This window comes from Arvicanthis niloticus, chromosome 9 (genome assembly GCF_011762505.2).
Source record: "Arvicanthis niloticus isolate mArvNil1 chromosome 9, mArvNil1.pat.X, whole genome shotgun sequence".
In the NCBI taxonomy this organism is placed as follows: domain Eukaryota; kingdom Metazoa; phylum Chordata; class Mammalia; order Rodentia; family Muridae; genus Arvicanthis; species Arvicanthis niloticus.
In genome coordinates this window covers 74,423,196-74,436,899 of record NC_047666.1, presented here as the reverse complement: position 1 = coordinate 74,436,899, position 13,704 = coordinate 74,423,196, and the positions used below count along the sequence as shown (strand labels likewise).

Here is a 13,704-nt window from a genome sequence, read left to right as displayed (position 1 = left end):
GAAAGGCTTACTTTGGCTAAGAGTTTCAAAGGTTTTCTGTCCACATTGGGAAGGCATGCAGGAACAATTCAAGTGTGGGAGTCTGTGTGGAGATTGTTCATATCAAGGAGGGTCAGGAAGCAGAGAGAAAGGCTAGAACCAGACCGATAACAACTTTCAATGCATGTCCTTAGGCTGCTAGGCTTCACCTCCTAGCAATTCCACAGCACATACACACACTCATACACATGAACATACATATACACATGAACACACACATATACACATGCACACACATACATGCACATATATGTATACACCATGCACACACACTCATACATACACACATATATATACATGCTCATACATATACACATGCACCCAGATACAAACACATGCACACATATGTATACACATGTACACATATATACACAAGTGCACATATGTACATATATACATATAAATACATATACATACATACACACATATATACATACATACAAACATACATACATAGTACCACCAAGTTGAGAGAAGTGTTAAAAATGTAATTTAGTCAAGTAATTCATGGGAATAATTTTAAAAGCAGCAGTTTTGGTAACCATGGATCTATGGCTGTTTTACCTCATTTAGCTACTATGATAAATGTTTAAATACACACTGCTCAGAACCATTCATTTGTCCCCATGCTTTGTCAAGTATGCCACTGGAAAGCTGGGAGAAAAAGCCAAGGCAAGGTCACGATGACATTGTGCCCTTTCAGAACTCTTGCTCTTGTGAAATCCCAGGGTCCACATTTTTCATCCTGAACCACGCCTGCCTTCATCCGAATTCTCTTTCCAGCCTTCCTCAGTGCCCCTTGTCCCTGCGACATAAGCTTACACAATCCAGGAAATCTGTGGAATCTCGTATGTAATCAATGCACCAAACTCTTAATATATTCCTCTATGTGACAGACTGGTGGAGTTTATTCCACTTCTAGTACTTAAAAGTAACTCCAGGCATGGGGCTATTACTAAAAGCCGAATTTACCTGCTGAGTCCGGCAGTGACGTTTCTACTTCATGAGGTTACTGTGATCTTGGCAGATGATCATACAAGTGAAGGGCCCTCCTCCTCATCTTCCTTCTTCTCTTCCTCCTTTCCTCCTCTTCCTCCTCTTCCTCCTCTTTCTCCTCCTCATCATCCTCTTCCTCTTCCTCCTCTTTTTCTCCTCTTCCTCTTCTTCCTCCTCTTCCTCTTCTTCCTCCTCTTCCTCTTCTTCCTCCTCTTCCTCTTCTTCCTCCTCTTCCTCTTTTTCCTCCTCCTCCTCCTTCTCCTCCTTTCTCCTCCTCCTCTTTCTCCCCTCCTCTTCCTCCTCTTCTTTTTCCTCCTCCTCTTCTTCCTCTTCTTCCTCTTTTTTCTCCTCTTCCTCCTCCTTCTCCCCCTCTTCCTCTTGCTCCTCTTCCTCTTTCTGTTACTTTTGTTCACAACACTTATAAAGTTTAGTCCCCTTACTGTATTGATTTTATAAACCCATTTGGCTGAAAATCAGACAGTTTTCTTACTAAACGGTACCCAGTTCATTTAGCAGAGACTTGGAATTTAGAAGGATTTTTGTTTAGAAAAGTTGACACCTTGTAATTCTTTTTAAAAACAACTTAATGCTTTTTGGATATTTAGTTTGTTTTAATTACCTATGTATATGTATGTGTCTATGTGGGTATGTAACACATGTGTATGGTGTGCCCACAGAGGTCAGAAGAGGGCATCGCATCTCCTGGAGTTGGTGTCACTGATGGTTATGAGCCACCATGTGGGTACTGGGAATTAAGCCCAGGTCCTCTGCACGAGGAGTCAGTGCTCTCAACTGCTGAGTCAGTCTCCAGCCCTGACTTTTCATTCTTAGACTCCTTATTTTATCTAGAATGTTATGCATTTCTTCCCAAGTTTTTCATCTTTTGCTTTTTTCTCAGTAGCCTAGAGATAAGAATTATGGGCATGGAGAGAAAGAAGGACTTGCCTGGAGATACTTCCCAGGTTCCCTCTTCCTGCTGGCCTTCCATAGCCTGTTCACCCCAACAAGTCTGCCTGTACCCCATGGACGAACTCCACAGTGTGACCTGGGACCAAGTTCATGTCTTTGGTACCTTTCCCTCTCACAGATCCAAACACTTTTATTTTTTCATCTTTTAAAGGCCTACAGAGTGTTGTGGTTTTGCTCTGTTAATTCCAGGTGCTCAGGTTTAAGAATGTAATTTCTGGCAAATATTTCTTGAGAGCTTATGAATTGACACTGGCTTCAGAGTGGACATGCTGCCATGAAAAACAGTCCCATTTCTGCCCGAGGGGAACAGGGGCTCGATTGTCTCTGGTTTCCTGATTCGTCAGACCCAGGCGCTTAAAGCTGATGTACTCAATGTTAATATTTCATATTTTACACTAGCTTTTTTGTATGATTTCCCATTGCTGTTTGCTTTCCTCTAGTTCCTTATTTTCAGACAAACACCTGAAATTATAACAGTGTCCTTGATCTTAAGTTTGCATACGTTTCTTTGACAGCAGAGTTTAATTTTTGTACACCAGCTGAGAAACTTCAAAAACATAACAAATATATAGATTCTTTATGTTGCTTATCCTGAATATGACATATAGAAATTCTGAAATAACGTTATCAGAATTATGGTCTCAGTCTCCTATATTTTTTTATAGAGCATAAACAGGTATGAGTCACTATGCATTCATATGCCCTTAACAAGGATAACTTCCATATTTTTTTTTCTTCTAAGAGAATAAGACTGTTTGTATATTCTGTGTTAGTTTATGTATTTTATGATGCTTTCCTGCTAGATTTTAAGTTTCATGAAGATAGGAGCTGTACTAGGGAACTTTTCATAACTGTGACAAAGAACTTAAGGGAATCAACTTATAAGCAAGAAAGGTTGTCCTTGGCTCATGGTTTCAGTACATGCCAAGTTGTCTCTGGTTCTTGTGGTCCTATGGTACTTGTATTAGTTAAGTTTTCCATTGCTGTAACCAAAAGAACTTAAGCATGGAAGGATTTATCTCAGCTCACAGTTTGAAGGTGTTGTCCATCATGTGAGAAAGGCAGGGAAGCAGGGGCGTGAGGCAGCTGGTCACATTGCATCTGCTGTCAGGAAGCAGAGAAGAGAAGATGCTGGCTCTCAGCGCACCGTCTCCTTTTTGTTTAGTAGGGACCAGAGTCCGTGGAATAGTGTCACCTGGGTTCAGGGTGGGTCAGCCTCAGGTAAGCTTTTCTAGAAATGCCCTCACCAATACAGTGAGAGGCACATCTCCTAGGTGATCCTAAATCAAAGTCACCTACCAAGGTGATGTAGTCCCCAGTGGTTTCCTGGAAGCATGTGGCAGGAAATGGCTATTTCCATGTGTTTTGTTAGGGTTTCATTGCTGTGAAGGGACACCATGACCAAGGTAACTCCTTTGAAAAAAAAAAAAAATTTAATTGGGGCTGGCTTACAGTTTCAGAGGTTCAGTCCATTATCATCATGGCAGGAAGCATGGCAGCATCCAGGCAGACATGGTGCTGGAGGAGCCAAGAGTTCTACACCTTGATCCAAGAGGAGACTTTGGATCACACTGGCCAGACGTGAGCATTGTATGAGACCTCAAAGCTCCGCCTCCACAGTGACGCACTTCCTCGCATAAGGTTGCACCTCCTCCAATAAAACCACACCTCCTAACAGTGCCATTCCCCGTGGGTCAAGCATGTTTAAGCCACCACACCATGCCCACTGAGATCAGAGGCAGAGGGCAGGTCCCACAATGTCAGGTCATGACCCCAATGGCCCAGTTTCCTTCTATCTCATCCCTTCTAAAGGTTCCCCTACCTCCCAGTAGCACCAAAGGTCAATGGTGGTGTCTATATACACAGTCTTTAGGGAACACTTACCTAAACCGCAGTGTGTCTGGTGTCTTGTTTTGTCTCCTATAGTATAAACACACAGAACTGCTCTAACCTTCATGGGAGGCATTAGTCTTATTAGCAATTTATGTTTAAATTTAAGCTGATTTAGTAAAAATCTAAAGTCCAATTCCTCAGGAACCTTGGTTTTCTACCTTGTGAGCGCTCAGCTCCTGTGCTGAGTGGTTCTGATGTAACTGATTCAACTCTAAACCTGTCAGAGTTCACACCAGCAATCACAGCACTCGGGAGGCTGAGAGAAGAGACTCGTTGAGAGTTCGAGACCAGCCTAGTGAATTCCAGGATAGTCCGAGCTACAGAGTGAGACTCTGCCTTTTAAAACAACCACCACTACCCCCTACCCACCCAACAACAACACAGCCTGGGGAGAAGGCTCAGTGTTAGAAGCACTCGTTGCTCTTGCAAAGGGCACATCTGATGAGTGAGTGGGTTAGAGCTTGGGTTGGCTTGTGTTGATCAATGCTGGATTGAGTACTGGTTTACGAAGGTCACTTTGACTTTAACTTCTTGCTGTTGGCATTGCTTTAGCCATAGTACTGGATTGGCCACTGGTGAGGAGGGCATACTGGTATTTAATAGCACTTAAAAGCATAACTTGGAGCAGCCCTCTTAAGGGATCACTATTGACATCATGGCCAAGTTATTTTTAAATTTTATAAATAACTTTTATAAGCCCCAGAATCATTAAAATGGCAATAAGGGGTTTTAATGGCCTCTTTAAGTTGGTAAGAATTAAGTAAAATAACACAATTTGAGTGCTTGGCACAGGGGCTGGCATACTTAAATTCTAAATAAATGAGCATTATTGGGTTTAGTTTAATGAAGTGGTGAGCTGGACCCTGTGATTACTTCAGGTCGTGTGCAGACATTTTTTTCTGCTGTCGTGTTAACTTTGAAGTTTGGGGAGAGGTCTTCCTTCCCACAATAAAAGCTGGAGTTACTACTGTTTGTTAACAAATAGAAAATGTTCATGACTCAAAAGACTTTATTTTCTTTTTTCCTTTATTTTTATTTTTGTGTGTGTATGTGTGTGTGTGTGTGTTATGTTTGATGCTACATGTATGGGAGCCTGGAGTTACAGGTGACTATTACTCATCCCATAAGGGTGCTAGAAACCAAACTCTGGGCTTCGGCAAAAGTAGCAAGCGCTCTTAATCACTGAACCATGTCTAGGTCCCTACACATCTTCATATATAAACAAAAACATGTGTTTATTTACATGTATATAATACACAAACAGAAAGAGAAAGAAAGAGAAAGGTGAGGGGGGCATGGAAAAGGAGAAGGAGAAGGGAAAGGGAGGGGGGAAGAAGGGAGGGAATGTATTGTATTATATGTGTTCTCTATTACTGTGTGGTACCTCATTTCTTTCCCTCAGAACCTCTTCTTCTCAATTAGTCCTGGGTGGCTACACCATCTGAGAAAATGACACCCCTTCTTTCAGTGACCATTAACAGCCATTTACAACAGCCATGCCATATCTGGATGGTAGTATCTCATGACCCCGTCTCTATCCTTCAGCTCTTAGGTCCCTTCTGCCCTGTCTTTCCTGTGCCATGGAGCACGGTGGGTGGGGTGGGGTGCATCCCATTTGAGGCCCAGTGCTCATAGGTCACTCATTTCAGCATTGACTGATATGAGTCTCAGCATCAACCATCACCCTCTGCACTAAAGGAGCCTCTCAGTCCCAGGCTAAAGTCGCATCAGCCTGTAGCCGTGCACACAAACATTTAGAAGGCACTTTCAGCAACGCGATCAATGTGATCCTAACTTACTGGCCTTAGTTAATCTTTTCTCCAATTGTTATGACTGTATGAATAAGTAAATGCCCCCAGAAGATTTTCATAGAACTTTGGCTGGCAATGTGAATCTAAGGTGAATGCAGAGTTGTCTCCCTGCTTGTTTTGGCTTAACTCAAAAGAATGGGTTCCAAGTGTTAGTCATTCCCGTGGGCTTTACCTAACACAAGCAAGAGAGCAAACCGAAGGCACAATAATAATCTAATAAGCTAATAATCAAATGTGTAACTCAGCAGTTCTGTACCCCAGGGTGAATTTCAGGCTTCATTTAGGCGTCTGCTTCTGGGGCAGGTTTAAAGTTAGGACTTACTGCCTAGAACAGTAGCATGGGCTTCTTCACAACCCACCAGCCCTGCTTCACTGGGCTAGTACCTCAGTTGTGCCCTTTGGGTGTTTCCTGGGGTCTGAGAGCAGTGCCTGTTGACATAATAACACAAGACAGTTCAGCATATGCTAACACATCAGCTGACTCTGACGGACATAAATGTCCTTCAGTTTTTGTGTTCCTTCCACACTGGTTGCCATGGTATCTTTATTTTAGTATAAACTTGGACTCATATTTCATAGTCCACCTGAATGGCTCAGGTTCACAGTGGAGGTGACTTTTCTCCTGAACTTTCCATGAACTAATAGTTAATGTTTAAACTACCAAACAGCAGAAAATGGCAGATTGGGGCCATAAAAATGCAGAGAGACCCAGTAGCCACGGGGACCCGAGAAACCCGTGGGTTGTTATAATGACTGGACAGCCTGAAATATCTTTTTATGATAAATGAAAGAAGTGACCTAGGAAGTTGAATAAAGATGCTAAGAAATTAAAAACATCAGAGAATGTAAGGACAGACACTTATTCCAAGAACCTTTATTATGTACAGGGGAAATGTTTAGAAAAAAAAATGAGGAAATAAAGAAATAATAGAAAGCATCACATTTCAGGTGGAAAATAAGGGGAACGTTATTAATGATACACAGAAAAACCATGAGTAGGGAGATGACATTAAAATACAGGGCCAGACATCATATGTGATAGAGAGTGTCTTTACAGGAGCAATGAAATTCCCGGAGGAAAGTAGACACTGGATTTTTTGTGTCTAACACAATAGCTTTCTAACATGTGTTTGGATGCTTCTAATTGTGTCTGACATGATTTCTTTAGTCTCATGCAGTTTTGATCTGACTGTGATTTGCTCCCCATGGTACTCATTCTCATGTCCCCTGCAGCATCACCGCTGATACCACTGTGCTGCTGAGCAGAGACAAACTATTATAGCTGGCCACCCATTCTCTCAGAATATCCAGCGTCTTGGCAGGAAGGCAGGCAGGAAGAGATGAATCTGAACCATGAAGGCTTCTTTCCTTTTGGTTTTGCAGCTGGACATGGAATCTATGCTGTGCTTCACCACGGGGTTACAACTCCCTCCCTGGACACGGCATCTTCTTATATGATACATGAGAAGTGTTTTAGGGTGATGTGCACATCTGCATTAGGCTCCCCTATACAACCTTACTAACGGTTTTAAAAGACGGAATTTTATTGCTTTGGCAAATGGAGTCTGTGGCCTAGTCATAAGAGTTTTAAGTTGAAATCACCTTAGGGGAATACACTTAGGATTTTAGGAAAATGGAAAGAATTCAGAACACCAGTGCTGAGAGGCAACAGGGGCTCTTTGTAGGTTGTCATCATTTGTAAGGATGTCCGTGCAATCTAGATGATGTGATTCATGACTATGATCCCAACAGTTGAGGGATTTCTGTAGCATTGAGTTCAGGGTTAGCCTGGGCTACATACTGAATTTCAGGTCAGTGTGGGCTATAGAGGTAGAGAAATGTTGCTCGCTTTGTGAAACACTGAATTGAAGATCAGAGAGTTACCTGCAGTACAGTGTTCACCACTACTGTCCCTTGCTTTAAGTGTGGGTCTAAACCTGCAGGTTGTGACCCATTTGGGGAGTCACATTTTCAGGTATCCTGTATATCAGATATTTATAGGATGATTCATAACAGTAGCAAAATCACAGTTCTGAAATACATATCAAATACATCTCATATGTGGTTGGAGTACCTCTCACTGTGCCTATAAAGGGCTATCACTTGCTCTCTTACGATCCATTTACACATCAGAATGGGATATGAATTCCGACTTGTCAATCTCCTTAAGAACTTCTTAGAACATACACCCCTGCTTTTCCACGCCCCTTGTATCTGTCAGACCCTGATAGGTCTGCATCTGTTGGCCTTTGTTGAGGAAAAATGTTGAACTGTATAAATGTAGTTGATGTCACTGCCAGGGAGAAAGTGTCACCTAACGATAAAAATGTGCCACATGGGATCTCTGGTGACACGTGCTATGCACTGCTCAATGGAGCAAGTCACTGAAGGAGTCTCTGCAGTAGACCTCATGGCTGGTCAGTGAATACTAGCCTCCAAGGTTGATGACAGGAGGCAGACATTGAGAAAAAGTGTTGGGGTATGAGTTGCGGCGAGTGGGGGTGACTTTCCCCTCTATTTCTCAGTCCTAAGTTCTGGGCCCCAAAACATGTATGGCTAGAAAATGAATTGTCACAAAGTCTCTGCTTCATCTTCTCCTGGTTGAAGATGACCACTGTGATCTGCCTCCTTAGGAGACTTAATAGAGGAATCTTTCAGTCCTGGGAGAGTTGAACTTCTTGGATGAAGCTTCCTTCTTAAAATTCTGCTCGTCCTGTGGTGGTGCTTGCTGAGGTCTTTTGTTCAGGGTTGGGTCTTGCCCATGCCCTGGTTCTCCTGACTGCTCTTTTTCAAAATTGGTATTCTGTCCCTAGCGCAGAACTAAAGTATAGCTCTGTTCCTTTCTACATCTCTTGAAATAGGTCTTTCACAGGAGAGAAATAATTGGGTTTCCAGCCAATGAATTGGAGCCCTTTTTTACTCATTTATTTCCGCTTAATTAATAAAGACACAGAATAAAGAAACGAGTGAAAATAGAATAATCTCCCACGGAAGAAAATTCTAAATAATCGGCGAAGGCAGCCCCTCTTTGAGTTGTGGAGTCTTCCTGGGAAGCAAGAGAATAACTTCCTGTTGTTTTGATCTACAGAGTGGCTCCTTTCCAGAGCCACACAGTTGGAAGGAGGGAAACCACTTAACAGTGGGAACCCAGGTAAGACCTGTGACTGATGTGACCATGACAAACCATGAATCAGTACTGTTGATGTGATGAGATAAAGCCAACATGCCAAATCTCTGTGTCTCCTGTGATTGAGGGAAGCGCTACAGAATGTTCTGAATACAGTAGTCCTCTCATAAAGGAGTCAGGGTCATTGGTACAGGTTGCCATGTATATGTTGCCATTTGGATAGGTGCTTTGCAAATGTCATCAAGACGAAGTCAGACTGACAGTATGAACCCCAGTGTAATGACTGCTGTCCCTATAAGAAGTGGAAAATTTGGAGAAAGTGTGTCCTTTGACAGGGAAAGCCTTCAGATCTGTCAGAGGAAGCTTAGCCTACAGATACTTCTGTTACCAGAGAATCGAATGAAAGAACCTGTGTTGTCTTAAGGCAGTTTATAATAAGCTATTTCTCACAGATCCAAAGAGTCTAACAGAGTCCAAAAGCTAAGGGGAAGGGAGAGAAACCTGTCTACAGCAGTCAGGACATGTAAGGACTAAGCATGTCACAATACTGCAGAGACATGAGGTCAATAACACAATCAGGTTTTTGCTTTCAATGAGCAATTGACTCTGGTTCACTGGCATTTGCCAGGAGCATGCTAATGTAACCTTAACAATAAGGCATATTATTAATAATACATATATTAATAGGTGTATAATTAATAATAATGGCATTATAACAGAACTCCATAGACTAGTATGTTTTATAACTCTCCTGTAAAGCAAAAATGATTTTGTATATTTAAAGTTTATTTCATTACCACAATTTATCTACAGTTTAAGTAGACTTTAATTAAAGTTGTTTGTTTGTTTGTTTGTTTGTTTTATGCTGAGGACCAAACCCAGAGCCTTCTGTGTGTTAGGCAAACACTCTAACACTAATGTACCCTCCGAAACCTTTAAAATAAGGTCTTTTATTTAATAGAGTGTTGCTATGCTGTCCAGGCCGTTCTTGAATTGTCTAGAGCTCAGACAGACCTTGAGGTCTCAGTTTCCCTGTATACCCAGTCCAGGGTTCAGCTTTTAAGTTTTAAGTAAAACCCTTGGTAGGTGGAGTCATGAAGTTTTGGTAGAAATTGGTGGGGGAGTAGGTAGTGCATGCCTTTAATCTCAGTGCTCAGTAGAGACAAACCAAAAACCAAACCAACTAACCAAGCAACCAAACAAGTTTTATAGACATTGTTCTATGTTCTTTTAGCTAAAACCATAAACACTGATGACTGTCCGTCCCCTTTCTCAGTTATATCTTTGACTGAGATAGGCATATCTAATCACATTGAAATCAAGATACTCCTGTCAAATCCCAAGAAGCACTTCAAATAACAAAGAAAGCCATGGCATTTAGAGAAGGCATCTGAATGGATGCTTACTGGGCCGAAAGCTACTAGCACCATCAGTAACAAGATTGGGTAAATGAGATTTTTTTTTCAGAGTCATGACTGAAAACTAACACCAGCTACAATCAAGAATGAAAGAGAGGAACTCTGAGACTGTGGTTGTCTCTATCTAGGATTCTGACAGCTTTCTACTACGAATTCAGATTGTCGGTTTCGTCTGACTATAGCCCCGTTTCTCTCCTCTTTGGAGAGCAGCTTCCTTAGTGATGCCCTCTGTATTTGTCCCTTGTCAGTCTTCCTTTGGCAATCACAAGAAAAGTTCTAACAACTATGACTTGAGAAACGTGCTTCATGTGTCTACTTAAATCAGTCGCTGGGCAGCTATCATGATGGTTTCCCCTGTACCCTCCAGGAGAAGGAAGTGGGTATCCTTAACTGCATTTGCAAGTCCATAGTGTGGCACCGATAGTGAAAATGAAAACACCTGCAGGTACCAGTACCAGCTGATCTCTCTTCATCTGCGTGCCACCTAGGCATTAGATTGAGCATATCTTTAGAAGCCAGGAGGAAGAACAGCAGCGTGCTGTTTCCTTTGGGATGAGAGTTCTGTGCTGGCTATGTTTAGACATCTGAAGCCCCCATGTGGAATGCCACATGACCACAGTGACAAGTGAGACTACAGCGGCCCAGTGGGATGACTTTCTATATTTGAAATCCAGTTTAGCAAATTGACATCTCTCTGTCCGCTTCTCTAACGTCCTCCGACTCACTCGGACAGATCCTCTTTTAAAACAGAACACAAACCACGCATTTATTAGGCTCCTAGGAAGAACCGAACACAGGAGAGGGGATGCCGGGGGCTACCACTTTTCATTAAAACCAGCTGCTGCGGTTTTGAAATGCAAACCAGATCAAAATCAGCACAAGGCCCGGAGGTTTAATTTATATTCTGAATGAACCAGCCTGCTGTGAAAGAGCGTTTCTTCCCCCTTTCTCTCTCTTTCTCCCTTTTCTAAAGAAAACTTTTGAAGAAACTTTTGTCCACCTCACTTGATGTTTACAGCAGCTCCATGAGCTTAGAAAAAAATCCTCTCTGTTTCTGACAGGCTTAATTGACTTGCCACTTGCAGGAGCCGCACAGTTGGGGGAATCTTGTGTGGCTAATGCTTAACCCCCAGCCCCTTCCCTCTAGCTCTGAATTGCTATTCCCAACCTGGAAGGCACCAACCAAGCTGGTACTCTGGAGTCTTCTGTGAGCAAACTGGGGGAGATACTGAGGACTTTTGTAAACTGCCAAATCACTGAGAGCTTGGCAGGGGGTGCGGGTGTAGTGGGGTATGAGTGTGGGTGTGGGTTTCTATCATGAAAATCAGTAAACACCTCCTTGATTGGCTTACTCCTGTGCCAAGGTTGTGTGAGACAGACAATAGAAACAGAAACAGCCACATAGGTACAGTTTTAGAAGAAGCCTACTCACCTAGTACAGGCGTGAATATTCGTGTGTGTGTGTGTGTGTGTGTGTGTGTGCATGTGTGCAAGTACATTTATGTGTACCAGAGGGTGTTTGCATTTGTGCCAGTGGGGGGCACAGGTCACCCTCGAATGTCATTCTTCAAGTGCTGTGTACCTTGTTTTTCTGAGAGCCATTTAACCTTTTACCTAGTACTAAGCAAGCTACAGGGGTCTGGTCCTTTGCCTTCCCAGTGCTGGGATTGTAAACCTTTGTCCTGCTGTCCCGCATGGCTTCACTAGGGTCTCCATGCTTGCTATGCAAGAACTGCCCAGCTTTCACTCCCTCCCTCCGAGGCACACAGTTCGGAGGTGAGTGTTCATTCGTAGGGGAGCTGCTTCCTCCTGCTCTTTAGTTCTTGGGTGAACTCTTTGTCTGGGTCTTGGAACCAAATTTATACAAGAGCTGAAGAGCAAATGAAAAAAGGAAGGTTTTTAAACTTTAAGGCACCCAAGGTTCCTACAAGAGTGGAGTTAGAAGAAGACCTGCAACACTGCAGGAACAGCTGGGCAGGTGTGTGGGACAGGGCAGTAAATTCTGTTACTGAGAGATACATGTGAGGGTGGGAGCAGCAGCCAGTGGACACTAACCCCTCCTTCCTGTTGCTTATTTAGGCTCACTGTAGTGCCCTGTGTCAGCCCTTGGTATTCAAGGCTGTCCCCCAGCTTCATATGTTAAGGACACCCTTCCCAGAAGGGAGGGCCTCTGTGGTTTGCTGAATGTAGGAAATTGTAATCACAGGGTCCCCTGTGGAGCTCACTTCCTCAGAGGGATTCAGCTTAACTGGTGAATCAGTTAACTGATGTGCCTTGAGATGACACATCTCTCACTTTCCTGGTTCCTCTATCTAAATGCTTGTCTTCAAGCAGTAGACTAATTGGAAAGCACAGTCAGGAAGCTGGAATTCACTTTAGTGTTTGGGGGACCTATAAATTCTAACCTTTGTTTAAAAGCAAAGTCAAGCGCCGGTCCTTCCTAAAAGTGTGTATGTGGCTTTTCCTTCCACAAAACTACTGGATTTTCAGTGGAGCCCATTGAACTGGGACTTAATCACTTACATCCGTCTGTAGAAATTAATGCTGTCCCTTTAAGACCACATGCTCTTTGGAAAGAAGAACTCGGGGCTTCTCTGACTTCTTTCTTGCCTTGGACAACTGTTTAATGGACACCTATTGAGTGCCAAGTGCCCTCTGAGTGTTTGAACAACAGCCGTCTCAAACAAAAGTCCAGGCCCTTTGAGAACCAATAGTCTGGTGAAGTCGGGGAACTAACTAACAAATGAGAAGCCCCAGCTGTTGTGGGGACTTGGAAGGTTTGTTTGTACTGTGGGGAGTATCTGATAATGTGCTTCTATTTATTCAGGAGGGTCAATGAGAGCTCCACAAGGACCTTGTGACTGATTGGACAGAGATGAAAGAATGAGGAAGAATTGGCTAGAAATTACCGAGTCCCGGAGATGATGTCTTTAATGTCCTTTTGATCTGAAATGCTCCCTTCTTAGAGACTCCCACGCTAACCCTAAACTTACCTTCACGATGGCAACTGCATTTTATAATTCTATATTTTTCTAGTAAGGATCTGTTTTTTATCCCCAGACTTGTGGCTGAGGCCATATTGTTCGTTCACCGCAGGAGTCCATGTACCTGTCTTAGTACCTGCTACAACTCAGTGTTCAAGAACTATCTGCATCTCCCACCCAGATCCTGGTCTTACAGTAAAGATAGGGGGTTATGTGTATCCTCCCTCAAGGTTGACTGAAAATAGAAATTAATTGAAAGGACACAGAAAACAAAACCAGAAAAATAAAACAAAATTCAGGGTAGGTTAGTGACGGAGAAGCCAGGGAGGACTGTGGACCCAGGACTGAGTAGATATCAGTTAGAACATCGACATACCTAATCTTTCTAGAAAAGAAGGAGTGGGCAACTCTGCTGATAACGAGTGGGTTTGCTCCTTTGTCTTGTTTGAAGGCAATTTTTAAGGATT

The 13,704-nt window shown here is 42.9% G+C and overlaps 1 protein-coding gene across 4 annotated transcripts in view; it reads left to right on the top strand.

Moving 5' to 3' along the window:
- Eps8 (EGFR pathway substrate 8, signaling adaptor) overlaps positions 1-13,704 on the top strand; it is a 162,005-nt gene that overhangs the window by 90,692 nt on the left and 57,609 nt on the right. The window contains exon 1 of one of the 4 annotated variants that reach the window (XM_076940705.1): positions 8,840-8,859. The exons of the other annotated variants lie outside the window; for them this stretch is intronic. The gene's annotated coding sequence lies outside the window, so the exon portion shown is untranslated. Of the gene's footprint in view, positions 1-8,839; positions 8,860-13,704 lie in introns of those variants that run through there. 4 annotated transcript variants of the gene reach the window in all.